The sequence below is a fragment of the Hirundo rustica genome, unplaced genomic scaffold, assembly GCF_015227805.2.
Source record: "Hirundo rustica isolate bHirRus1 unplaced genomic scaffold, bHirRus1.pri.v3 scaffold_86_arrow_ctg1, whole genome shotgun sequence".
In the NCBI taxonomy this organism is placed as follows: domain Eukaryota; kingdom Metazoa; phylum Chordata; class Aves; order Passeriformes; family Hirundinidae; genus Hirundo; species Hirundo rustica.
Genome location: NW_026690714.1, coordinates 144317 through 168878, shown reverse-complemented (window position 1 = coordinate 168878; position 24562 = coordinate 144317). Strand labels below are relative to the sequence as shown.

At 48.0% G+C, this 24562-nt stretch overlaps 1 long non-coding RNA gene and 1 pseudogene across 2 annotated transcripts; one reads left to right on the top strand and one right to left on the bottom strand.

Moving 5' to 3' along the window:
* LOC120748189 (zinc finger protein 850-like) overlaps positions 1-24562 on the bottom strand; it is a 122020-nt pseudogene that overhangs the window by 16299 nt on the left and 81159 nt on the right.
* LOC120748201 (uncharacterized) lies at positions 3552-7625 on the top strand. Of its 2 annotated transcripts, none has more exons than XR_005699328.2 (3): positions 3552-3870; positions 5978-6155; positions 7269-7625. It is a non-coding gene; the product is annotated as an uncharacterized LOC120748201 (long non-coding RNA). The 2 variants fall into 2 exon arrangements; XR_005699329.2 differs by having other exon boundaries at positions 5926-6155.

Sequence of the window (24562 nt, the reverse complement as noted above, 5' to 3'; positions counted from 1 at the left end):
CCCGCCGGGGTCCCGCCAATCCCAGGGGTCCCCCCCTCTCGGGGTCCCCGCTTTGGGGCTCTGGGGCTCTCCTCTCCTCGCAGTCCCGCTCAGGGAAGCCGCAGCTCTCCCGGGGCTCCCCAAACCCGGTGTCCCCCCGCCTGTCCCGCCGCTCCCGCGCTCCCCACGTGGCCCCGGCAGAGCTCGGAGCGCCCGGCCCGGGAAGCCCAACCCCCACCGCGGGGGGACCCGCATCCCCCCGCCCCCAACGGGGCTCTGCCGCCACCGCCACCGGGACCCCCAAAAACACCTCCCGGGGAGCCCCCGATGTCCCCCCGAGGGGCATCTGCGGCTCGGCTTTGGAGCCCTGCAAGCTCCAAACATCCCCCCAAAAAACCCCAAACCCAGGGAGCCCCGGGATATTTGGGGCGAGCTCCCCCTCCCCGGGCACCTGCGGGATGGGGGACGATGGTCCCGGGGTTCTGCGGCTTCAGGGAGCGCTGGAGCCGCCCGCTCCCTCCTCTCCTCTTCTTCCTGCTGCTTCCTGCTGCCGCTCCGCCTCTTCCTCCCTCCCTCCTCCTCCTCCCCCGTTCCCTGAACCCCTGGCAGCCCGCGGGAGCAGCGGGGATGGAGCTGGGACAGGCTGGAATGAGAGAGGGGTGAGGGGGGATGCCAGGAGTGGGAGTGACTGGGTTGTACTGGGATCATACTGGGATCATACTGGGATCGTGTGGGAACAGCGCGATGGCTCCAGCGCTGGGGCTGGGGGCGCTCCTGGGGGGGCGAGGGGGGAGTGGGTCCCCCCGGCACCGGGACCCTGAACCGCCATTCCCGGCACCGGGACCCCCCTGCTCCCTTTTTCATGCACAGGGACACCCCCCCCGCCGCCCCCCCCCCCCCCAATCCCTATTTCCAGACATCAGAACCCCCCCGCTCCCCTATTCTCGGCCATCCAATGGCTCCCAGCCTCCAATCTTCCCGTGTGCTTGACCCTGGGATGCCCTGGAATGCCTTGGAACCCCATTCCTGCCGTTCCCAACCCCCAGCCCCACCTTTCTTCAAAACCAGAGACCCCCCCAAACTCCCCCTTCCCAAACATTCCAAGTCTCCCCACCCTGGTCCCCCTTTCTTGGGAAACTCTGGAATCCCCTTTCTTGGCGTCAAGGACCCACTGGAACTCCCTTCTACCTCTCCAAGTCCCTGCCCCCCCATTTCCCTGACCCTGAGACCCCCCTGCACCCCCATTCCTGAGAACCGAGATGCTTTTTTACCCCTTTGCCTGGCACTGAGACCCCCCTGCACCCCCTTATCCGGTACCAACACAACCTATTCCCGGGCACCCCGCCTCTCCCAGCCCCAGACCCACCCTTTTCCCTGACCCTGGGACCCCTGGGCCCCCACTCCTGCATTTCCCAGCCCCTCCTTTCCTCACTCTGAGGAGCCCCGGTGGTGCCTTAAGTTTTAGGTTTCATGTTTTTCAGGTTCTGTGCTGCCTTGGTGTGAAACTCTGAGCTTCCTATTCAGTAAGTTCTCTTCACAGGGCAGGTAGACAAAATAAATCCTTCTCCAGCTTGAGACCAAGGACAACCCTTAAAAGCTTCAGGCCCAAAAAGGAAACAAGAGGGAACTGAAGAGAGCAAACGAGGAGGATGAGACTTTAGACCCTGAAGCTGAAATTGGACAATTAACCCTGATATGAAGATGGACGAAAAACTTATCAAAGTGTGAAACCTCATGACTGGTCATCCATTTTGTGACCATTTTGGGTTCATCTTGGGTGTAGCCCTGGCCAGACTCTTGCTCTGCCCAAGGTGTATCCTTTTAAGGCCTTTTAATGAATAACTACTTTATTCTTTTAGCTCTGTCTAGTCTCTGTTCCAGGTCAGCCCCCTCAAGGCATCACTGGCACCCCCTTTCCTGGGCACAGGATTCCCTGGACACCCCATCCCCCCTCTCCCAGTCCCTGCACCCCCTTTCCTTGACTCTGAGCCCCTGAACCTCCTTCCCAGCTCAGCCAGTTCTTCCAGTCCCCCCCTTTCCTTGACCTGTAACCCTCCTGGATCCCCAAACTCCCACTTTCAGCGCCCCAGCTCCCCCAAATCACCGTGTCCCCGCAGTTCTCCACTCACTGCAGTCCCTGGAAGTGGCGGTGTTGGAGCCCAGCCTGGGGGTCCCCCAGTCCTTGATTGTGGGGACGTGGACGGGACCCCCTGTGAGCGCTGGGACAGCGAGCGGGGCCAGATGGAGCCACAGACACCGGGGATGGCAGCGGGAGCTGAGCTGGGATATTGGGACAGCCAGAGCTGGGACATTGGGACAGCCAGAGCTGGGACATTGGGACAGGCAGAGCTGGAATATTGGGACAGGCAGAGCTGGGATACTGGGACAGCCAGAGCTCAGATATTGGGATAGGCAGAGCTGGGACATTGGGACAGGCAGAGCTGGAATATTGGGACAGGCAGAGCTGGGATTTTGGGAGAGCCAGAGCTGGGATATTGGGATAGGCAGAGCTGGAATATTGGGATAGCCAGAGCTGGGATATTGGGATAGGCAGAGCTGGAATATTGGGATAAGCAGAACTGGGATATTGGGATAGGCAGAGCTGGAATATCGGGACAGGTAGAGCTGGGATACTGGGATAGTCAGAGCTGGGATATTGGGATAGGCAGACCCAGGATATTGAGATAGTGTCCTAGGGTGACTTCATGATGCTTGTATCCCGAGTCCTCTGTTCTGTTTGTGCTGTTTGTTGAGTTCTGTGCTTTTAAGCCTGGTTCTAAGAGCAAGGAGAAGCGCGGAGTTTGTTTTGAGAAAACTGCCTGACTCCTCCACATTCTTCTGCGGACAGGGTGTTCAGCGGAGGCTTGGAGAGACTGCAGGAGAGAGATTTTTTTTGCTTTTAGTTAGTTTCAGCTAGCTAGGGCAGAGAAGTTCCCTGGACTGTATTTTTTTCTTTTTTTTTTTTTTTTCTCCTGGGACTGTTGAAACCAGCTCTGGACTGGAAAAACCCAGGGGAGCACAGGGGGCTTGCACCTGCAGCCCACCAGGGCCTGGACCTCGGCATTTTCCAGCAGCATGGACTGGGACTGATGAGAGGACTGAGAGAGAGCCGAGGTACATCCACGGCAAGAACTTTCTCAATTTGCCATCTCACTCCAGAACGAGAGGTTTTATTGTTTCATATTATTCATTCTTTGTACTGGTATGCACTTTGTTTGTTAAGTAAAACAGTTTTTTCCACTTTTCTCCAAGGAAGTTCTTTACCGGAGCAGTTGGGGGGAGGGGCCATTTGGGTTTGCTCCCCAGAGGGATCCCCTTCAGGGGTTTTCTCCCAAATTTGCCCTAAGCCAGGATAGATAGCCACACCTGACTCACGGAGAGGAACCGGCACGTGGCTGGCAGTGACCTGGAGATGGGGCCGGTACACCCAGAAGAGGGGGGAGTGGGGGGAGCTGGGGGCTGGGCTGGGATCTGTGGGAATGGAGGACTCTGAGGGGCTGGGATGGGATCTCTAGGGATGGGGGGGATCTGTGGGGCTGGAATGGGAATCCAGGGAACTCCCAGAGGCTCTGTGGGGCTGGGACACGACTCCTGGGTTCCTTCTCTCCTCATTCCCAGGTCTCTACATGGTGCAGGTGGTTTCCAGCTGTGACCTCCTGTCGAACGGAGAATCCATGGGTCCCATGGTGCGGCTATGACGGGTGGGATTTCATCTCCTTCCAGCTGCGATCCAGGAGCTTTGCAGTGTCTGATGGTTCAACTGGATCACCCAGAGGTGCTGGGAATCCAAAGTGATCATGGTGGAGCAGATGAAGCTTTACCTGGGACACACCTGTGTGAAAGAGCTCCCAAAATACATCAGATATGGTTGGGATGCTGTGGAGCACAAAGGTGGGTGTGGGAGGAGAATTTCTATGGGAAAGTGGGATTCAGAAATGGGGGGACTTGGGAAGGCAGGAATTCCCATGGGATTTCCATAGCTGGATCTCACTCTCATCCCAGTCAGGTGAGAATTCCATGGATGGCTCTCCCCACTACCAACTGCCATGGGAATTCCATGGGGAAATGATTAGAATCAATGACCAATCCAATGAGAGCAGTGAGATGAGAAGCAATCCCTGCTGAGATTGCATGGGACACAGATGCCAATCCTTTCCCCAGGCCGGCTCTGTTGTGCCTGTGGCAGCACCAGGGGAGTGCCCTGTCCCTGCCCTGAGCCCAGCACGAGCCTTTCCTTGGGTGTTCCCTGCCCTGCCCGGGGCAGGAGGGCACTGCCGGAGCGGCTTTGGTGGCCCCGGGCACCCGGCCGGGCTCCAGCCACTGCAGGTGGCTCCTTGGGAATGTTCCAGAGCAAAGCTTCAAGCAAACAACAGTTTGTGGAGGGGATTCTCCCCCCTTGGCCTGTGCTGGGAGCCCAAGGGCAACAGCCTGGGCACAACAGCCCAAAGTGCTGGAGCTCAGTGTCCCTGGGCCAGGCCGTGTTCCCTGGCTGTGCCCTGTCCCTCAGCTGTGCCCTGTCCCTGTCCCTTGGCTCTGTGGGACTGGGGGTGGCAGCAGGACCCAGGGCAGCCCTGGGGGAGAACAACCCTGAGCCCCAGCTGAGCCAGTTCCCCCAGTTCCCGCAGTGGGTCCCAGGTCACTCCCAGCATGGGCCCTGTGGCTCCCAGTCACCCCCAGTATGATTCCATTCACTCCCACTATGGCTCTAGTCCTTCCCAGTTTGATTCCAGTATGAACCCAGTCACTCCTAGTATGGTGCCATTTGTCCCCAGCATGGTCCCAGTTGCACCCAGTTACCCAGTAAGGTTCCAATCACTCCCAGATACTCCCAGTATTATTCCTGTAACTGCCTTTATGGTTCCTCTGTGATCCCAGTCACTCCTGGTCTCTGCCAGGAAATCCCAGTTTGTTTCCACTCACTCCCATTTGCTCCTAATAGCTTCCAACATGATTTCCTGCTCAGAGCCACTCCCAGTCAACTCCAGCATGATTCCAGTCCCTCCTTGTATATCCCAGTTTCCTTTTCCTCAACATTGCCCTCAGCCTGCTCCCAGTCACTCCCAGTATGATCCCAGAATGACCCCAGTCACCCTCAGTGTGCTGCCAGTTGCTCCCAGTATGATCCCAGTTGTCCCCAGCATGGTCCCATTTCCTCCCAGTGTAACCTCAGTTGCACAGATCCAGTCACTCCCAGTATGATGATATTCTGAAGCCATCATGGTCCCAGTTGCCCCCAGTATAGTCTCAGTTGCTCCCAGTTCCTCCCAGTCTGATCCCAGTTGCTCTCAGTGGCCCTAACATAGACCCAGTCATTCCAAGTATGATCCCAGTCTGAGTCACTATGATCCCAGTCTCCCCAGCATGGTCCCAGTTAATCCCAGTTGCCTCCAGTATAGACCCAGTCACTCCCAGTCCCTCTCAGTGTGTTCCCAGTCACTCCCAGTATGGTCACAGACACTCCCAGTATATCCCAGTTGCCCTCAGGATACTCATAGTCATTCCCAGTCACATCCACTTATCCTAGTAAGTTCCACTTTCCACCAGTATGATCCCAGTCACTCTCAATCCAATCCCAGTATATCCCAGTTGGTCCCATGATGATCCCTGTTCCCCAGTTCTGGTCCTGCTGGGTCCCACTGTGCTCTGATCCTGCTGCATGCCAGTCCCGGGCCAGGTGTATCCCGGTGTATCCAGTAGGATTCCTGCCCGACCCAAGCACTGCACTTATGGCTCCAGCACTGCTTTCCAACAAAAATGGAGGAAGGCAAACTGTGTGTAGCTCATGGTATTTTACAGTGTCTAAAACTTGCCAAGTCATGGATATTAGAGATAAGATCCATCTGGAATTAATGGGAAGGAGAAGTAGTGCAAGATGGAAAAGGGTAGCATAGAAATAAACAGAGGGAAACGTTTTGGTTTATTTCTTTTCATTTCACTTCTGGAAAGCTGTTTCAGTTTTCCAGGAATCTTCTCCACAGTCCTGTCTGCTCTTTTCAAGAACCTTTCGTGGAGAAGGAGATGCAGCTTCTATCACAAGATGTGCCACTAACTGCAGCTTGTCTTGGCTTTCCACACCATGTGTGCAGCACAACTCTTGCAGCAAAGCAAGATAAATGTATGGAGAACTTTACAACTTGTTCTTTTTTTTCCTTGTGGACCGGGGACTTGTGCCATTGGTAAGGTTTTCATTGTTACTGTTCTACCCTAAGAAAACATGATGGGGTACCAGGAATTGTTAGGGAATACAAGCCTGGCTGAATGCAGAGAAAGAATATCCAGAGGCTGCAGCCTGGAGTCAATTTGTGTGAAAATCATTCCAATATCTCCATGGGCGCCTGGAAAGTGATCTAGAGAATGAAAATGGGCTGACAGAGAGAGTTTGTTTCTGTGTTCAGTTTAGATGATTCCACATCTCTTGCATTGATATAAATCAAGAGTGCAATCAGTTCATGAGAAGCACCAGAACAAGCTGAACACCTCTGTCTTGGTTTGAAAAGACAGGTGTCTGCTAAGGAGAGGCAGGCCTCTCCAGGAAATGAGGAATTCAAATCCTTCTTTCCGTGTTATTATATTTTGGAAGATTAAAAAAAAACCCCAAAACTTTTCAGTCAGAGCTATGGGGAAAAGGAATAACAGTCTTTTACTAGTAAATATAAGAGGACAGACAAAAAAACCAACAGCAATTATAACAATAGTAGAACAGAACCAAGAACCCCGAGGGCAAACGGTGGAGGCTCCGGCGCTGATGGCTGGAAGCCGGGCGCGGTGGACTGTCCTCCGCAGGCAGGGGGTGTCCTCGGCAGGCAGAGGTGGCAGTGCCGGAGAAGCCGCAGCGGCGGGACCCGGGCTCACCCAAAATCCAGCAGGACAGTGAAGAAAACTCCGAATTCCTGGATACTCCAACAGATGGTAGAATTCCCAGGGCCAGACCCCTCTGTTACCCGTGGACTCCAGCAGCCAGCAGTGGCCCGATCAGTGCTCCCCCCGGAAGAAAAGAGCCGCGAGATCCCCCCACCCTCAGCTCTCTCCGGGAGCTTTTCTCCCTCCCCCAAAACTAAGTTATCAGTTCTTTTGTCCAGGTTAAGCACTCAGCACTTAGTCTCCTAGCAACTTGGGAGGGGGAAAAAATTCTACAGTAAATTTAACCCTCAACAACCTCCAAGGAGGTGACTGAAAGAATCTGAAAAGGAGAAATGCAGGGAATGACTTGGTGAACTTGGTCTGTAAGAATGGTTATTTTTTCTAATAATTTCTAATCCATTCCCTCTGCTTTTGTCTTTCTGCAAAAGGCCATTTTCATCCCCGACGCCTCATGAAATGAGAAGCCTGAGCTTGTGGAACTGCCTGAAAGATGCCCTGTTCCTCTGCAGGGACACTCAGTCTGAAACAGGAGTCTGAGCTCTCTCTGGGGAAGCCTTCTACGAGCTGGAATTTGTTTCACGCTGGGAGAGAAGGAGGTGAGGGAGAATGATGGGTGCTGTGTGGCAGGAGGCAATTTCTGTGATGGCCCCTGTCAGTTGATTCTATTTCAGCAGCAGCAACAGGGCTGTGTTTGAGTGCTGCAGATGTTTGCCTGTGTGGCTTTAATTCTCCTCTACTTTGTGCTCCGGGACTTGTGAACATTTGGGGATCTGCTACTCATGATGCCAGAGTTTCCTGTCATGAAAGCACTCTGGATGGCACTGATCAAAAAAGGCAATTGCAGTTTTATGGTTAGAATTCAAGTGGCAACCAGAAGAGGGGTAAGGGCAGTCATGATCTACAATTCCCAAGTGTGAAAAGTGCATATTATATGGCTCTACGCAAGATATTTACTATATGTGTTATGTTTTGCTAATTGTTAATGTGGTATTAATATTTTGATAGTATGGTAAATGTAGTTTTGTAGTTAAAATGTAGTTTTTATGTACCAACCACAGGAAAATATAAATCTTTCAAAGAAGAAAGAATTTACTACTTTCTTATCAGAAGAGACCAACTTCTCCTGCTTTTCTCAGCCTAGTGGACGCCATAGAGATTAAAGGAAAAAAGTGATACTAACCAGAGACAATTCTTAGTTAGAATGGAATTTATGCATTATGTATAAATTGTATGAATATTCAACAGGCTATTGCTTTTAAGAGATAATTTTTTGTTAACAGGGGTCCTTCTTCAGAGCTTGTAGCTCGGGAGAGGCACCCAGACGTCTGTAACTTTGTTTTTATTGTCTTGTATTGTCCTAACTCTAAAACTGTTCAATTTTTTTACTCTAATTCTATTTTTATAACCATCTTATTTACTATTAAACTTTTAAAATTTTAAAACAAGTGATCAGCGTTTATCACACCAAGGCAAAGGCAGCAGCAGCCTCCTGCTGTCACCTCAGGGTGAGTAAAACTGTGCTGAAAACAGCGCTGGAACCCGATCCTTTCTTTCTCTGGAGGCTGGGTCAGGGCAGCACAGCCGGGCCCTGAGGAATCAGGGCTGTTTGTGGGTGATTGTTGCTCTACTCCAGCATTCAGCTGGAAAAAGCCCTTGGAAGCCGAGGCAGGAGCAGGTGGGAAGGGGCCGGCGCTGCTGCTGCTCCTGCCCGGGAGCCCCGGCTGGGCCGGGCCGGCGCCCGCTGCGCTGCGGCTCCTGCTGCTGCCAGAGCCGGGCGGGACTCGGGGACAGGGAATGGACACGGGGGGACAGCAAAGGCCTGGGGGGCTGCAGGGATGTTCGCGCTGGGGCCAGCGCCAGCACACAGCTTCAGCCGCAATGAACCCCGAGGGAAACGCTGGGGAAAGGCTCCATTTCAGCCTTTCTTTACTCATGGCTGTGAAGGGACCGAAATGAAAGGAGAACAAGCAGGGCCCGACCCCTTCTCCTTTGGGAGGAGCCCATGCCTGAGGGTGTTAGGGGTCATGAGGGGATGTGAGGGGTGCTGTGAGATGCCATGAGGGAAAATGAAGAGCCATGAACTGCTGTGAGGGGCCATGAGGAGCTCTGAGGCGAAATGAAGAGCCATGAAGGGCCATGAGAGGTTCTGAGGGACCATGAGAGGTTCTATGGGGCCATGAAGGGCTGTGAGGGGCCATGAGGAGCCTCAGCCCTGGCAGGAGTTGGGTCCCACCATGTCCCCAGCACAGGGCAGCCGTGAGGGGCAGCGAGTGCAGACGTGGCAGCAGAGAGGGCTTGGGGCACCTCTGGGAGGGGATGAGACCCTTCCCCACCTCCAAACCACACCAAACCCACAATGAACAGGATTTTCCATCTTTAGAATCCACTGGCAACTTGGAATTGACTGCACAGTTTAATCCTGGTGGGAAAAGCAAGGGAATTTTCCAATGAGTGAAATCCAGCCATTGTTAATAATGTCTGAGATTTCAAAGTCTTGCCAATGAAAAGTAATACTAATAAATAACAAGAACAAGAAATAAACTCCCAAATCCCAACACCCAGCACCACACCAAAATGACAAACCTCATTTTTCTTTACTATCACAAGGTTCATGAAAACAAATCCTATTAACTTTCTCCACCTCAAATCTTCCCCCCCAGATAAATGAGGCCTTTTGCAGCATTTAATACAGGTTGCAATTGAGGGCTGGAGGGAATAATGGGGAGACACTACCAATTTCCATGTCATGCCCAGCAGGCCAGCTCCAAAGTGGAGAGGATAAAATGGAATGGGGACAGGGGCTGGTCAGATGCTCCTCTAAAGGATTGCAAAATCAGCTCCAAGTGAACAGGAGGGGAAAATAAATCCCTATAAACAGTCCTGTGTGTTCAGGGACTCAGCTGTGAGGAGCTGCAGATGGACAGAGGCATCTGGAACAGTTCTTTCCTCAGGCTGAGCTCTCCAGCCAGGCCATGAAGTCAATCAAGTGCTTTCCCAGAGGATTCCATGGTTGCCAACCACCCCTCCAGATGTGGTTCACAGGAGCACAGAACCTTTTTCAAGGTCAGGAGAGCAGAAAAATTGACAAGAGATGTCCAATACAGAGCTCTGTTTAAAAACCTGAACAATTAAAAATCAATTGAACTTTGAAGCCCAGCTCTGGGCCCTGGAATCCAAGGGAAAACTGCAAAGGCTTTTTACAGGGACTGACACTGAAGGGCTAACAGATGAATGTGTGTGGCATTTTGAGAGGCTTCCAATTTTCTACATTTTTCCTTGAACTGTTGAATTTGACCTTATCTTTGCCTTCTCTTGCACTAAAGGAGGAGCCTCATTTCACCAGCCAGGAAGGCAAAGCTCATTCCTGGCCCTGGCTGCTGCTGTCCATGCAGCATTTCCATCCCTCCCGTGGCCTCTTCCCTCAGGGTCCCCAGCAGCAGCTGCTGGAGCAGCACATGGAAGCTGCAGATGGAACTGCTGCCCACCCCAGCCTGAAGCTACAAAAGGATCCTGCTGACAGGAACCCCAATATTCCCTCCCAGGGGCCCTGCAAACACCTCCCAATCTGTTCCATCTGCTCCATGCAGACATTGCAGGGAACGTCCTGTCTCTCCTTTGGGGCAAGGCCAGGATCCCAAATTCACACTCAAAATGCCGGATTCTGGCCCGTTTCTGCATCTGGTGAGATGGGGCTGCATCATTATCCAGAGAAACTCACTGGGCTTCATACTCCAGCTTGAAAACCCAACCCTTGGAAAGGATTTTTATAAGGACCACAACTGATAGTCCAAATAAGGTTAATTTTAAACTGTTACCCTTCATTCTCTGTGGCAGATTCTTCTATGCCATGAAACACATCTTCAATCAGACTGCAAGTACTGGGTCTGAAGCCTGCAGTTACAGAAAAAAACAAAGCCAGACAGAGTTCCTTATGAAAACTGAAAGACATAAAAATAGTAGATGTGTTTTTCTCTTCAAGATGTTTTTGAGGGAAACATAACACATAAGGCAAATTCACCCTATGTGACTGTTTTGAAAAATGGCAAGCAGGGGTTATTTTTTGAGGAAGGATAATTCTACTCAAAGTTGAAGATAAATTGAACTTCGCATTAAAACCTGTCCATCGTGCTTGCACAGGGTCTTTGCCAGCTCCTTGTGGCCTGTGAGGAGCAACTGGAGAGCAAGAGCTGGCACAGAGGAGGCAGGACAAGTGGTTGCAGAGGAGATGCAGGACTTGAGGACAACTTTTTGTTGTGCTAGCTAGGATTTTTTGAATAAAAACTGCATTAAACCTCAACTCCCTTGCCAGTTTCCCTTTCTTCCAGGTGTGATTCAGGTCATTGCCTGGAGCAATGTGACGGGGAGTGGACCCAGTGTGGCCAAGAGCTGAGCCCCAGCAGAGCCCTGGCAGAGCCCAGAGCAGCCTCAGCACCCCCAGAGCCCAGCTGGAAGGAGGCACTTGGAGCAGGAAGTGGCAGCAGCCCGGCCCTGGGTGTCTCTTCCTGGGACAGGACTCATCAGCCCATCCAGGAGCCAAACTGGGTGTGGGCTGCTCCTGAGGGGAATGGTGGCCGTGCTGTGGAATGCGCAGCCTGGGGGGATTTGGCCATCCCGAGTCTGGGCAGGAGCAGAGCAGGGAGAACAGTGCAGTGGTGGTGTCACTGCTGAGGATGCCTGCCCTTCTGCCAGCACTCTTGTGGCTCCTGGGGGAGCTCAGAGTGCTGCACCCCTGTGGGCAGAGAGCTGGGCTGCTCCACAGCCTGTGGACATCCTTTAAATAACACAGCAACTGAAAAATCTGTCCAGGGTGTGAGCAGCTTCAGCTCAGAAACATGTTTTTGTTTGTAATTATAGATTAGTACTAAATAAATAAATGAGATCAATTTCATTTGTAATTCAGATGTGCCTCATCCTTTTCCAAGGTTCTGGTCCCCTTCCTCCAGGCTAATTGCCCTTATTCACCCTCTTTCTACTAGTGTCCTGGTTTTGAAAAAGACAGGTGTCTGCTAAGGAGAGGCAGGCCTCTCTAAGAAATGAGGAATTTGAATCCTTCCCTCCGTGTTATTATAATTTGGAAGATTAAAAATAAAACTTTTCAGTCAGAGCTATGGGGAAAAGGAATAACAGTCCTTTACTAGTAAATATAACAGGACAGACAAAAAAACAACAGCAATTATAACAATAGTAGAACAGAACCAAGAACCCCGAGGGCACACGGTGGAAGCTCCGGTGCTGATGGCTGGAAGCCGGGCGCGGTGGACTGTCCTCCGCAGGCAGGGGGTGTCCTCGGCAGGCAGAGGTGGCAGTGCCAGAGAAGCCGCAGCGGCGGGACCCGGGCTCACCCAAAATCCAGCAGGACAACGAAGAAACTCCGAATTCCTGGATACTCCAACAGATGATAGAATTCCCAGGACCAGACTCCTTCGTTAACTGTGGACTCCAACAACTGTGGCCCGCTCGGTGCTCCCCCCCGGAAGAAGAAAAAAAAAAAAAGCCGCGAGATCCCCCCACCCTCCGCTCTCTCCGGGAGCTTTTTTCCCTCCCCCAAAACTAAGTTATCAGTTCTTTTGTCCAAGTTAAGCACTCAGCACTTAGTCTCCTAGCAACTTGGGAGGGGGGAAAAAATTCCACAGAGACTTAAACCCCAACATTATCCACCCCGAATTTTTTTCCCACACCAACATATTATATTGAATTTAAATCTTTAAATAATATACATATATATACATGTGAATATAAATACAGACACAGTCACAGTGTTCACCGAAAAACAAGGTCCCCTTGAGGTATGCAGCGGGTCTCTCCATCTCTTTGCATCACCCACCATGTGCAGCCAGGTCCCTGAGCAAAAACAACCCCAGGAGCGGGATTGTCTTTGCTGGAGGCAGAATTAATCCAAACAGTTTTTCCCAGCATTCCTCTCATGTGTACTACAGGAACTTTATCTCCATCTCTTGTTCTCAGGGGCTCAGATTGGACGGGGCCTGCTCGGTTGGTGGAACTTTGAGTGTTCACTAACCAGGTGGCCTTTGCTAAGTTATTCTCCCAGTTCTTAAAAGTCCCTGCACCCAGTGCCTTCAAAGTGGTTTTAAGCAGGCCATTGCATCGTTCAACCTTCCCGGCTGCTGGCGCATGATAAGGAATATGGTACACCCACTCAATGCCATGTTCCCTAGCCCAGGTGTTTATAAGGCTGTTCTTGAAATGAGTCCCGTTGTCAGACTCAATCCTCTCAGGGGTACCATGTCTCCACAGGATTTGCTTTTCAAGGCCCAGGATGGTGTTCCGGGCAGTAGCATGGGGCACAGGGTAGGTCTCCAGCCATCCAGTGGTGGCTTCCACCATGGTCAGCACATAGCGCTTGCCTTGGCGGGTTTGGGGAAGGGTGATGTAGTCAATCTGCCAGGCTTCCCCGTACTTATACTTGGACCATCGCCCGCCATACCATAGGGGCTTCACCTGCTTGGTCTGCTTGATGGCAGCACATGTCTCACAGTTGTGGATAACCTGAGAAATACTGTCCATGGTTAGATCCACCCCTCGGTCTCGTGCCCACTTATAGGTGGCATCTTTGCCCTGATGGCCTGAGGCATCATGGGCCTATTGAGCTAGAAACAACTCTCCCTTGTGTTGCTAATCTAAGTCTATCTTTGACACCTCTATCTTGGCAGCCTGATCTACTTGCTTGTTGTTTTGGTGCTCCTCATTAGCCCAACTCTTGGGGACATGGGCATCTACATGACGGACTTTGACAGGTAGCTTCTGAACCCGAGTGGCAATGTCCTTCCACTCACTTGCAGCCTAGATAGGTTTTCCCTTACTCTGCTAGTTGGCTTTTTTCTACTTCTCCAGCCATCCCCACAGAGCATTGGCTACTATTCACGAATCAGTGTAGAGGTAGAGCTTTGGCTACTTCTCTCTTTCAGCAATGTCCAGGGCCAGTTGAACAGCTTTGAGCTCAGCGAGTTGGCTTGACCCACCTTCTCCTTCAGTGGCTTGTGCAACCTGTCGTGTGGGGTTCCATACAGCTGCTTTCCACTTTCGTTTCATCCCAATGATGCGGCAGGAACCGTCAGTGAAAAGAGCATAGCGTGTTTCTTCTGCTGGCAGTTGGTTGTATGGTGGAGCTTCTTCAGCACGTGTCACTTGTTCCTGCTCCTCTTCATCCATGAGACGAAAGTTTTCAACTTCCGGCCAGTTTGTAATTATTTCCAAAATCCCAGGGCGATTTGGGTTTCCAATGTGGGCGCGCTGAGTGATGAGGGCAATCCATTTGCTCCATGTGGCATTGGTGGCATGGTGGGTGGAGGGAACTTCTGCTTTGAACATCCATCCCAGCACGGGTAGTCGAGGTGCCAGCAGGAGTTGTGCTTCTGTGCCAATCACCTCTGAGGCAGCTTGAACTCCTTCATAGGCGGCCAAGATTTCTTTCTCTGTGGGAGTGTAGTTGGCTTCGGACCCTCTGTAGCTTCGGCTCCAGAATCCCAGTGGTCAGCCCCCAGTCTCCCCAGGCCCCTTCTGCCAAAGGCTCCAGGACAGGCCATTGTTCCCGGCTGCTGAGTAGAGCACGTTCTTTACTTTTGGTCCTGTCCTGACTGGGCCAAGGGCTACTGCATGAGCGATCTCTTGCTTGATCTGGGCAAAGGCTTGTTGCTGTTCAGGCCCCAGCAGAAATCATTCTGCTTGCGGGTGACCAGGTAGAGAGGGCTCACAATCTGGCTGTACTCAGAAATGTGCATCCTCCAGAAACCTATGGCGCCTAGGAAAGCTTGTGTTTCCTTTTTGTTGGTTGGTGGAGACATTGCTGTGATCTTGTTGATGACTTCAGTGCGAATCTGCCGCCTTCTATCGTGCCACTTTACTCCCAGAAACTGGATCTTTCGAGCAGGTCCCTTAACTTTGCTCTTCTTGATAGCAAAGCCAGCCTTCAGGAGAATCTGGATGATCTCTCCTTTCTCAAACACTTTCATTGCTGTGTTTCCCCACACAATGATGTCATCGATGTACTGTAGATGTTCTGGAGCTTCACCCTTTTCCAGTGCAGCCTGGATCAGTCCATGGCAGATGGTGGGGCTGTGTTTCTACCCCTGGGGCAGTCGGTTCCAGGTGTACTGCACGCTCTTCCAGGTGAAAGCAAACTGAGGCCTGCATTTTGCAGCTAGAGGAATGGAGAAAAATGCATTGGCAATGTCAATTGTGGCATACTACTTTGCTGCCTTGGACTCCAGATCGTATTGGAGTTCCAGCATGTCTGGCACAGCAGCGCTCAATGGTGGAGTCACTTCGTTCAAGGCACGGTAGTCCACAGTCAATCTCCATCCTCCATCAGACTTGCGCACAGGCCAGATGGAGCTGTTGAAGGGTGAGTGGGTTTTGCTGACCACCCCTTGGCTCTCCAGCTCACGGATCATCTTGTGGATGGGGATCACAGCATCTCGAGTTGTTCTGTACTGTCGGTGATGCACTATTGAAGTGGCAATTGGCACTTGTTGCTCTTCCACCTTCAGAAGACCTACAGCAGATGGATTCTTTGATAGTCCAGGCAAGGTATTCAACTGCTTAAGACCCCCTGTCTCTACAGCTGCTATCCCGAATGCCCACCTAAATCCCTTTGGGTCTTTGAAATGCCCATTTCGGAGGAAGTCTATGCTCAAAATGCATGGAGCTTCTGGGTTAGTCACAATAGGGTGTCTCTTCCACTCATTTCCAGTCAGGCTCACATCAGCCTCTACCAAAGTAAAATCTTGTGAACCCCCTGTCACTCCAGCAATGGAAACAGATTCTTCCCCCACGTCTTGATGGGAGTAATGTGCACTGTGCACCAGTGTCAACGAAGGCCTCATATTTTTGTGGTTCTGACGTGCCAGGCCAACGAATCCACACAGTCCAAAAAACACGGTTTTCCCTAGCCTCTACCTGGCTAGAGGCAGGGCCCCTCTAAGCCTGATTATCTTTATTTCCCTGGGTAACTGGAGCTGCTTCCTTCTTGCTGGAACTTCCTCTCACAGTCTTGCTATCCAACAATTCATGCAGCCGTTGTGTCATAGCATCAGTAGATTCTCCATCCCATCTTTTCATGTTTTCTCCACATTCACGCAGGAGGACCCACAGCTTAGCCCGTGGGATGCCTTTTCCCTCTCTATCTAGGGAATGTTTGTGTGTGGTGCCAGAGCCTCTAACCTGTACTGCAGAGATCTGGAGAATGTCCTGCTTGAGTTCTTTGTGATTCTCCTCCATCCTGTCTGCTAATCCCCGCATTTGTGTTTCTAGAGCTGCGATTCTTGCATGTGTTGGACCATGCACAGCATCTGCATATGTTCGGAGCTTCTTCGCCATATCAAGCACGGTCTCTTCTGTCTCATCCTGCTTCATTATTGCTAAAGCAGAGGAGTATTCTTGTGGCCCAAGTCGTACAAGTTTTCGCCACATCACAGGTGTACATGGTACCAAGTCGGGGTTCCTAGTGTTTGTGTCATCTGAGAAGACAATCTCCGCCACTGCCATTTCCCTCAAGCGCTGAATCCCTTGTTCAATGGTTTTCCACTGGGTTTGCTGCATATAGAGATCGTCGGCACACAGATATCTTTGTGCCACACTTCCCAGGACCCGTTCCCAGAGACTGCAAGGACTAGCCTCCCTCATAATTTCTTGGTCAATAACTGGAGCATGTGATAGGGACCCAAGATGTCTCGCTTCAGTGCCATCCAGTATTGTAGCCTCACCTGCAGCATCCCAGAGGCGGACTAACCAACTAATTATAGATTCATCAGGTCATCGAGTATAATCCTTTCTTAGGCCACAAAGGTCTTTCAGGGAAAAGGACTCAATAGTATCTCCTGCTCTTGCAGCAGTTGGTCGGGCTCCTGATCTTGTAGCAGTTGGTCGGGCTTCCGATCTTGTAGCAGCTGGTTGGGCTTCTGATCGTGTGCTAGTTGGTTGGACTCCCAATCTCGTGCCAATTGATTTGGTTCTGATTTTGTATCAGTTGGTTCGGTTTCTGACTGTGTATCATCAGTTGCTTCAGCTTCTGATTGTGTGTCAGTTGGTTTGACTCCTGACTGGGTGTCAGGAGGCATTGAGGATCCTTCGTCTGAATCATCGTCTACTGGTCAATCGGTTTTGTCCGTGTGCTTCTTTCCCTTCTTTACTGCAGCAACTGCTGGTGTCTTAGCCTCACTGTCTGGTTTAGCTGCAGCCTGAATAGCTGTGGGGTTGGCTGCAGCCTGAGTGACTGATTTATTTTTCTGCTCCCTTGCCTCTATCTACTGCCCTACAGTGTTTAGCAGTGTGTGACTCATTCTAGAAAAGCTATAAACCATATAGAGGAAAGTCACCAGGTGAATTACCAGGGAGGTGGGGTCTTTAACGTTCAGGAGACCCTGAACATTCTCCAAAAGTTATGTGACTGACTCAAAAGAGAAGAAGGAAAGAAGAGGCTGAAGAGCCTCATCCCCTACTCCTCCTCTAACAAACTGGGTGCAATTGTTGATAAATCCCCAAAATATGCTGCTGGAACTAGGATGCAGGGTAGGACAAAAAAACCATAAACTGAACATACCCAGAACAAACTCCAGTATCTTTATAAGCTTCTTGTAAACCATAATCACCAAACCCAGCAAAATAACTATTCTAATTTGTGCATTCCTAGTGTAAAAGCTGTATGTTAGGGACAATATTGGAGCTATTTCTGGGTAAGAAAACAAACCTAGGGACCAGAAAGGTATTAAGACCTCAAAAAAGCCTAGGGAACAGAAATGCAGAAAAGACTCCATTCTAAGAGACATTAGGAATTCAAGAAGCAACATGGCCACTGACTGTTTAATCCCCACCCAAAGGACAACCAAAAAATGCAGTTAATAATAATCAATACAAGTTTTTTCCACTCTCTCGTGCCCCACGTTGGGCGCCACTAAGAAGTATGTCCTGGTTTGGGACAAATTTGGGAGAAAACCCCTGTATAGGATCCCTCTAAGGAAGCAAACCCAAGTGGTCCCTCCCTCCAACCAGTCCAGTAAAAAAAAAAAAAAAAAAAAAAAAACCTATGGAGAAAAGTGGAAAAAAGTATTTTACTAAACAAATGAAGTGCATACAAATATAAAGAATGAATAATATGAAACAATAAAACCTCTCCTTCTGAAGTGAGATGGCAAATTGAGAAAGTTCTTGCCATGGGTGGAGCTCGGCTCTCTCTCTCAGTCTCTCCTCAGTCCCAGTCCCTCCGGCGCTGCTGGAAAATGTTGAGGTCCAGGCCCCGGTGGGCCGCAGGTGCAGCCCCCAGTGCTCCCCTGGGTTTTCAGTCCAGAGCAGGTTTAAACAGTTCCAAGAAAAAGGAAAAAAAAACAGTCCAGGGAACTTCTCTGCCCTAGCTAGCTGAAACTAACTAAAAGCAAAAAAATATCTCTGTCCTGCAGTCTCTCCAAGCCTCTGCCGAACACCCCGTCCGCAGAAGAATGTGGAGGAGTCAGGCAGTTTTCTCAAAACAAACTCCGCGCTTCTCCTTGCTCTTAGAACCAGTCTTAAAGGCACAGGACTCAATATACAGCACAAACAGAACAGATGACTGGGGATACAAGCATCATAAAGTTACCCTAGGACATGCTCAGAGAAATGACTTCTCCCTAAAAATGCCTTATTGAAACACTAGAAGTTCACTTAAAAGACAGCCCTCTCTGGATTCTTTCTCAAAACACGGGAAAAAGACAACAGAGGATAAAAAAAAAAATGGGATAAGGAAATTCGTCTATTCCCACTAAGAGAAGTCCCAATGGAAGGGGGTAGAACAGGGTTTGTAAATGCCCCTTTGACTTCTTCTGAGGTCAGAAATTTTAAAAAAGAAATCAAAGGAATTTTAAAAGATCCCATAGGCACAGCTGAACAATTAGACCAATTTTTAGGTCCGAATATTTATACTTGGGAAGAAATGCAGTCTATAATGAAAATAATATTTTCTCAGGAAGAAATGAAATTAATCAGAGCAGCTGGAATAAAAGTTTGGGAAAAAGAGAACCCACAGCGGCCCCCCGGAGAAGACAAAATGCCAACTGTGCCTCAGGAGTGGGGTCAAAATAATGAGGAAGGGAGGAAACACATGAATGAATATCGTAATTTAATAATCAAGGGAATAAAAGAGGCAGCAGCCTGAGGGCAAAATGCTAAAAAAGCTTTTGAGGCACAGCAAGAAAAAGAAGAATCTCCAATTGAATAGTTGGACAGACTTAAGAGAAATATGAAACAATATTCCAGAATAGACCCTGAAACTGATGTGAGAAAAGCTTTGTTAAGGATTGACTTTGTTACTAATGCCTGGCCAGATATTAGAAAAAAAATAGAAAAAATGGAGGATTGGCATAATAAATCATTAGAGGACTTATTAAAGGAGGCTCAGAAACTTTATGTCCGAAGAGATGAAGAGAAAGCTAAAGTGAAAGCAAAACTTATGGCAGTCACCATGCGAGAAAACAATTTCCAAAAAAATCAAAAACATACAGGCACTACTTCTAGAGATAAAATTAGCAGAGACAGGGGAAAGGAAAAGAATAGAATCCCAATACAAACCAAGTCTCAGCAGCATTCCAGGAATGTCTGCTTTTACTGTAGGGGTGAGGGACATTATAGGAGAAATTGTCCTATGCAGGTAATAGATCTGAAAATCTTCAAAGAGATGAGCACAGAGGAGTATGAATAGGGAGGTCAAAGGCTCTATTTTTTAGGGGACAAATACCATCTAGAGCCTGTGATAACTCTAAAAGTGGGTCCCCAAGGAGAAGAATTAGAATTTGTGGTAGATACAGGGGCAGAAAGAACCTGCCTACAAAATGTACCAAAAGGTTATAGTGTGAGTAAAGATACTGCAAAAGTAACAGGGGCAAAAGGAGAATCTTTTACAGTTCCAGTCATTAAAGATGTAGTAACTGAAGGGGAAACTAAAATTTCAGTGGCAGATGTCTTATTGGTCCCAAAGGCAGGTAGCAACTTACTAGGAAGAGACTTACAAGTTAAATTAGGAATAAGAGTTATACCAGAAGATGGGAAAATGACAGCTAAAGTTTTAAAATTAGGCCAAGAAGATGAAGAAAAAATTAACAAGGAAGTTTGGGCTGGGGAAGGAAATAGGGGAGGATTAAATATTGACCCTATAAGTATTACAATAGAGAGAGAAGGTTGTCCCATACATGTATCTCAATACCCCATACCTTTAGAAGGACAGGAAGGTTTGAAGCCAGTAATAGAAGGACTAATAAAGGACAGGACATTAGAACCTTGCATGTCTCCCCATAATACCCCTATTCTCCCAGTAAAGAAGCCTGATGTGAGTTATAGACTAGTACAAGATTATCCGGTGGTACCCAATCCCTATACACTTCTAAGTAAAGTTCTACCCCAGCATCAGTGGTTTAGTGTAGTGAATCTTAAAGATGCTTTTTGGGCCTGTCCACTAGCCAAGGAGAGCCGAGATATCTTTGCCTTTGAATGGGAGGATCCAAAAACTGGAAGAAAGCAGCAATTAATGCAGCAGGGGTTCACGGAGTCTCCAAACTTATTTGGGCAAGCGTTAGAAAAAATACTGCAAGCCTTCTCCACTCCTCCTAGAATGCAAATTATCCAATATGTGGATGATCTTCTACTATCTGGGGAAGATGAAGTTGAAGTTAGAGAAGCTACAATAAAGCTTTTAAATTTTCTTGGAGAAAAAGGATTAAGGGTATCAAAAGGGAAACTGCAATTTGTAGAACCAGAGGTAAAATATCTTGGACACTTGATAAGTAAGGGTAGTTGAAGGCTCAGTCCAGAGAGAATTGCAGGAATTTTATCCCTTCCACCTCCCTCTTCAAAGAGGGAAATCAGAAAACTACTCAGATTATTGGGATACTGTAGGTTATAGATTGAGGAGTACACACAGGCAGTAAAATTTTTGTATGAAAAGTTGACAGAGGGAGATAATATAAAATGGACCAAGGAAGATGATGATAAATTAGAAAAACTGAAGTTAAAACTGGCCTCAATACCAGCTTTAAGCTTACCTTCACTAGAAAAACCCTTTCATCTGTATGTGAATGTAGAAAAGGGGGTAGCTCATGGAGTTCTGGTCCAGGAGTGGGGAGGAGTAAAGAGACCAGTAGCTTATTTTTCAAAGATGTTGGACCCAGTGAGCCATGGCTGGCCAGTATGTATTCAAGTTATAGCCGCTACTGCAATCCTGGTAGAAGAAAATAGTAAACTTACTTTTGGAAGTCAACTAATTGTGTGCACACCTCATGCGGTTTGAAATGTGTTAAATCAGAAAGCTGAAAAATGGTTGACAGACTCTAGAATGTTAAAATACGAAGCAATCTTGATAGATAGTGATGATCTGACATTAGAAGTAAACAAAAGTTTAAATCCAGCTCAATTCCTATATGGAGAACCATCAGATATCCTAACACATAATTGCTTAGAAATTATCCAATACCAAACAAAAGTTCGAGTGGATCTTGAAGAACAAGCCCTTTCAGAAGGGGTAATAATCTATGTGGATGGTTCCTCCAGATGTCTACAAGAAAAAAGAATGTCAGGGTATGCAGTAGTTAATGGAAAAAACATGCAAACTATTGAAAAAGGAAAATTACCTTCAAACTGGTCAGCTCAAACTTGTGAATTGTATGCTCTAAAAAAGGCACTGGAATATTTAGCACACAAGAACAGAACTATATACACTGATTCGAGGTATGCTTTTGGAGTAGCACATACTTTTAGAAAAATTGGGGAAGAAAGAGGACTACTTAACTCAAGAGGAAAAGTATTAGTACATGAAGGACTCATTTTAGAGATTTTAGAGGCTGAATCAGGGATATGGAAACTTCCTGATGGAAGACAATTACTTAATAAAATACTGGCTAGAAAAATATTATAAGATATGCATCAGAAAACCCACTGGGGTACTCAGGCCTTGTGTGATCATTTTTAAGGAACTATGGATGTATTGGGATTTTTGGAGTAGCAAAGCAAGTAACTGAAAAATTGTATAACTTGCCAAAGGATAAACAAAAAAGTAATAAGAAAAACAACATTAGGAGGTTGTGAGTTAGCTCTTCGACCATTTCAAAGTATCCAAGTAGATTTTACTGAACTTCCTCAAGTACAAAGATGGAAGTATTTATTAGTAATGACAGACCATCTAACTCCTTGGGTAGAAGCAGTTCCCACTACCAAGGCCTCAGCCAACATATTAAGTAAATCCGTTTTAGAACAGATTATTCTCAGATACAGAATGGTTAATAGAATAGACTCAGACAGAGGAATGCATTTTACGTCAAAAGTGTTACAACAAATAATTCAATCTTTAGGGATAAAATAGGAGCTGCATACCCCATGGCATCCACAGAGTTCTGGTCGTGTAGAAAGGATGAACCAGACTTTAGAGAGAACTTTGACCAAATTAATAGTTGAAACCCAAATGTCATGAGTACAATGCCTACCTTTAGCCTTATTGAGGATCCGAACACAACCCAGGTCAGACCTGGGAGTGTCACCCTATGAAATGATGTTTGGGTTACCCTTTTTAACCAGCCAACATGAAAATGCTACCTATTAGGTAGGGGAAATGAGCGTTAAAAAGATACGTTAACACCATTGCAAAAACTCTTGAAAACTTACGATTGAAAGGAAGAATCCCTCAAACCACACCTTTAGACTTTAAAATCCATAATGTTCATCCAAGGGAATGGGTGCTAGTAAAAACCTGGAAAGAACAATCTTTAACTCCTCAATGGGAAGGTCCTTTTCAGGTATTGCTGATGACCGAGGCTGCGATCCAGACCAAGGAACGAGGGTGGATCCACGCCAGCAAAATCAAAGGACCTGTGAAAGAACCTAAGGAGTGGACAATTGCATCTGAACCGGGTGATACAAAACTGACTCTTAAACGGGGACTGGGTGGTAATGAACTGGGGAGATCCAAATGGTCCAAGAAACATACCCAGGATCACACCTAATTGGGAGATAAGGCCAAGCTTATATCAGTGGTTTCAAGTACCACCTGGACAAGCTTTGAGACGCCTCCGATACCCTCCTTGGGGAGGAATACTTCCACTCCAAACAGAAGGATCAGGACTGTTTCGGACAGAGAACTCTTGTATTCACGCCTTAGCCTGTGATTTATGCAAAGAGGAAGAGGAGTTGCAACTTCCATCAGTGCCAGACCAAATACCCTGTTTGATCCACCCAAATACCAGACATGCTAGCTGGGTTAAATGTAAATGTTTAGATTGTGGGAAGAATTGGTATTGTAGTTCACACAAGCGACGCTCTCGTTGAAGGAAGTGTCAAGGGCCAAATCGATCTCCTAGCCAAGTAGAATTCGAAGAAACTGAAATAGTAACTTTGTTTTGAGGATGAGAATTATTAGTGCCTGTTGAATGGGAGATACCTGAAGAACAGTGGGAAATGACAGTTAAGGAGCGTCAGAAACGATTTGTCTGGAAATTAGCTAAGAGGAAGTGACAAGAAAAGAGAGGGCAACACCAGATTGGCCTCTGTATTCGCCACCAAGAATATGAAATACACCTGCTGTGGGTTGCAAGCCCTTAGGCATGGGAGGTGGGAGTATAAGCCATACTGGACCTCTGTTACTCCTTTTTCTGTCACTCAATTTTTGTCTTCTCCCTTTTGGGATATCGACAAGGCCATGCTATAGGTGTTACCAAAAGCTGTATATGGAAAGACACCGAGGTTCTTTTTTCATTTCTCAATCTCATGTCAACAGTCACTGTTATAACCCATCCAAATTAGGCAATTGCATACATAAAGGGAAAAAGTACTGGATTGCAGAGAACTTAGGAACAAGTGGTAGCAGGATGAGAAGTCAGTGCCCAAAAGAGGAGAGATGGATGTGTTTTACCTACATTACTGGGCACAAAGCACAAGATTTAGCAAAAGAGCAATTGATAAGCAAAAAGGCTAAGTCAGTACAACCACCTAAGCCTATGCCAATTTCAATCAACAATTTGTATACCAAACTTAAACAGCAATTAGAAAAAGAAATAGATATCTCAAGGATGGGTAAAACTCAGTTTGTAGAATTGTGGGAAAGAATAAGTAAGGAACTTAACATAACCAGTTGTTGGGTCTGTGGAGGGGCTTTGATGTCAGAAGAATGGCCACGGAAAGGCAGCAGCTTAGGCCCAATTGAGCTTCTAAAATGGAACCAAGCAAGTACAAGTGGAGAAAACAGAGCAGAAGGGTGGATTTTAAGCTCAACAGTGATAGGGGAAGAATGTCTCTGGTGCACTAGGAAAAGGTTCCTTTATGAAGGTTCCTTATGAAGGAAAAACACCCTGTAAAAGATATAAGGTTAGTAATGGAACTTCTGTATGGTGGGTCCCAGAAGAACCAACCGTGTATTAGACCCCCCAAAAAAAGCAAAAAAAGTGAATTGTAAGTATGATAACAAAAAAACCTTTTTCAATGTAATGATACAGGTAAAAATCCTTACTATGGCATCCCATAAATTTCCAAATTTTGGGAGAATATAGATCAACAAAAATTTAACTATTGGAAAGCTCCAGATGGCCTATTTTGGATATGTGGAAAAAGAGCATACCCAAAACTCCCCTCTCAGTGGAAAGGGAGCTGCACTCTGGGAATTATACAGCCAGGATTTTTTCTTTTACCAGGACCTGATGGGGATCAATTAGGGATACCAGTTTATGAGGATCTAAAGAGAAACAAAAGAGGATTGGAGGAT